The sequence below is a fragment of the Pelmatolapia mariae genome, linkage group LG3_W, assembly GCF_036321145.2.
Source record: "Pelmatolapia mariae isolate MD_Pm_ZW linkage group LG3_W, Pm_UMD_F_2, whole genome shotgun sequence".
In the NCBI taxonomy this organism is placed as follows: domain Eukaryota; kingdom Metazoa; phylum Chordata; class Actinopteri; order Cichliformes; family Cichlidae; genus Pelmatolapia; species Pelmatolapia mariae.
Window position 1 is genome coordinate 51029687 of NC_086229.1, and position 3205 is coordinate 51032891.

Here is a 3205-nt window from a genome sequence, read left to right on the forward strand (position 1 = left end):
ACTTTCTGACAATTCAGAGAATTCTGGATTCAGGGAATTCTTCATCCTTGTTAGCTCATTCTTCACGAAGACAACGATTTCATCCTCCAGCAGCTGAAACAGATCACATTATACAATGTAAATGCAAAAGAGAGATCAAATCTGTATTGAACGCAATCAGAGTCATACAAAAGGTGCTACAGAGACATGATTGTGGAGAGTGGAGGTTGTTTTACAAACCGTAAATATAGAGTCCAGGTCACTGTGATTTTGGTGGCCAGACTGGAAAATGGGGACATTTGAGTCTTGTTTGATTCTGTGAAAAAAACACAAAGATATTACAATTTTAGAGTACAAACAAAAACATAAGAAACAAAAAAGTAAAGGGTTTTTTCTTTCTTTCTTTTTTGTTCTTTGATTAGCCTCTTGATACAGCATTACTACTATTATGTAAATTTCTCGTTGTTTTGCAAGGGAAAAATGGTTTAAACTGTTTCTTCTATCTAGTCTGACTGATACTGATTTGATTTGATTTTCTAGGACCAGACGGAGTGACTGGGATGGTCTTGAGGTATGTGCAGATCAGATGGCTGAGGTCTCACTGAGATCTTAAAGGCATCACTTTCCCAGTCCTTCATCCCACCATGCCTGAAGTCAACCACAATCTTCCCGCTGTCCAAAAAGACCGCCATCAGCAGCCTCAACAATACCACACAGTTGTTCTGAAACCTGTTACAATGAGCTGTTTGGACATTCTGGTCTGACAACTACCCCCCAACTATGTTGACCCACTTGAGACTCATACAGAGTCAACATATCAAAGGAAAATGCCATGATTACAGCACTTCACATTAACACCTGAAACAACAGGGTGTTCTGCTAGGCTGCTCTTTATTGACATTAACTCAATTTTTAACATGATATTCCAGGACAGAGCGATGGTAAAACTAATAAATATTGGACTTCCTTTCTTCACCTGCTGCTTGATCAGAGCGTTTCCAGTTGTCAGACCGGGTCCCCATCTTTCCACAGCCCCTAGTCTTGATTCCAGCTCTTCACAAAGTTGTGCGCTACGCCCTCTACTGTACACAGACAGTAATGTTGAATATCATGTTTTAAGAAAAAAAAGCGAAGGAATGAGAAATTCAATGTGATGCGCTGTGTGTGATACCTTTCCATGTTGGTCACAAACTGCAGTTACCTGATCAAAGAGAGAAAAGTGTTTATAATTTGGTTTCTTTATATCTTTTCTCAGTTTCTGTATGGATCCTTTTTGGTTCATTATAAATGCAGTGACCTATTTACAAAGGCAAGTGATGAATAATGAGTCCATCATTCTTAACTCTGTAGAACTAGCAACTAGTTTGAATGATATTTGCTCATTCTGAATTTGCTAATAATATTATTCAAAAGAAAAAAATGATGCAAGCGACAAGAGACTGTAAAGGATGTTTATATAGAAACAAAACAAAAAACAATCTCACAATTATTAAGTGGGTTTAAAAGCATTTAAGCTGAGTCTTTAAGAAGTAAAGTTGAGGAAGATTCATAAATCTGTGAAAGACTGTTCAACAAGAGGGTAGAGGTTCTCAAAACTGAAAGAATTTGGGAGTTACAGGTGGTTCATAATATCCTCAAAAGATCTGGAGAATCAAGAGAAATCTCTGAACACAACTGACAGCGCTGAACACCAGGGCTAATTGATCATTATATTCAGGGCTTCAGGCAGCACTGCTTTAAAAAAACACAAACAATTTATAATTGCACAGTTGAAATTAAAACATTAAAAAAATGACATAAATATATCTGACAATAAATCTCTTTTTTGTGATCATAACGTGGATTATTTGCATATCTAACAAGGCCTCTGCCTGGCTCCACAGTAAAAGAGTCACTAAACTTTGAAGCACAAAATAAAATTATTTTAAATTATTTTAAATATTAATGTTACAATTACATCGGGATTTTAAAGTAACGTTAGTAAGAATATGAGATGATTTTGTTTTAATTATTAAAATTTTTTGCATCTAACTTCAGGTCAAATCAAAATTTATTTCTATAGCACATGTTAGAAAAAACGAAGTTAACAATAGCACTTCACAGTCAGACAGAGTAAAAGCATGAGACAAATAAAACAAAACAATTAAGAAAAAACAGGGAAGGAAACAAAAGGTGACAACACAACAAGCCAGATAATAGCCAAATAGTTTGAATCGAAAGCCAGAGTTAAAAAAATAGGTTTTAAGACGCAATTTAAAAGACTGGATAGACTCAAACATACGAATATGAGCAGGGAGTTTATTCCAGATTCTAAGTGCCCGATCACCTCTGGACTCCAGTCGAGACCTAGGTTGTGTTAGAAGCATCTGATTGGAAGATCTTAGTGCTCTATTGGGATTGTACAAATGGAGGAGTTCGGAGAGCTTTACCTGGGTGCTAAATTGTTTAGAATTTTGAAGGTGAACAAAAGAATTTTAAAATCTTTTGTATCTTTTGCATAATAAGCGTCTACTGCTGATCTAAAGTGTAAATTAAACTGATGAGAAACTGACACATTCAGGTTTTATGATGACTTTTGTTTTCTCTTCAGCTCTACATCATACATTCATCAGATTACTTTTATTCAATTATTTCCTCTTTTAAAACCACATCTGATACTTTTGGCCCTTTGCAGAGTTTACACAAACTCAGAAGAAAATTAAGTTTTTCATAGTCTTTCAAATTTCTTACTGTCTAAATATATTTCATGTTTTGAGCTCTTAACTGGACCTACATAGCTCAGGACTTTCATAACACAGACCATGAGTCATCGACTTATATAAGACACTTTTTTTTTTTTGTTCAGATGACCAATGTGTCAAGATATTAAACAAACTGAACTATGAAGCCTCCTAAGAACTAAAAACAATACTTAATTTTTCTAAATCTATGTAGGTTGCATGACCTCAAGTAACAATGTCTTTAATTTATTATCAAGCTAAAGTTAACAGAACTCTATCCTTGAACTATTCCGTCTTTTCTTTCTCAGTTTTGACCCTCCAAAAAGAACGTTTTCATTCTTTCTAGGTGGAAACTTCCAACAATAACCAAATAAAGAATCATCAAGAGTCCATGCATTTTTAGGAATATTTTTCTCTATTTAAAAGTAATTTAAAACTTACAAATGTTCATCAGTGTTGTGCTTCAGTCTGCAGCTTCACTTTCTGCAGCATGTGAATGCTTTATA

General features: G+C 34.8%; 1 long non-coding RNA gene across 1 annotated transcript; it reads right to left on the reverse strand.

The window, feature by feature from the left end:
- Window positions 1–219: 219 nt before the first annotated feature.
- On the reverse strand, window positions 220–1180 carry LOC134617346 (uncharacterized). The gene is made up of 3 exons (XR_010091517.1): window positions 1151–1180; window positions 956–1061; window positions 220–295 (listed from the first exon to the last, which is right to left on the reverse strand). It is a non-coding gene; the product is annotated as an uncharacterized LOC134617346 (long non-coding RNA).
- Between the last annotated feature and the right edge of the window lie 2025 nt (window positions 1181–3205).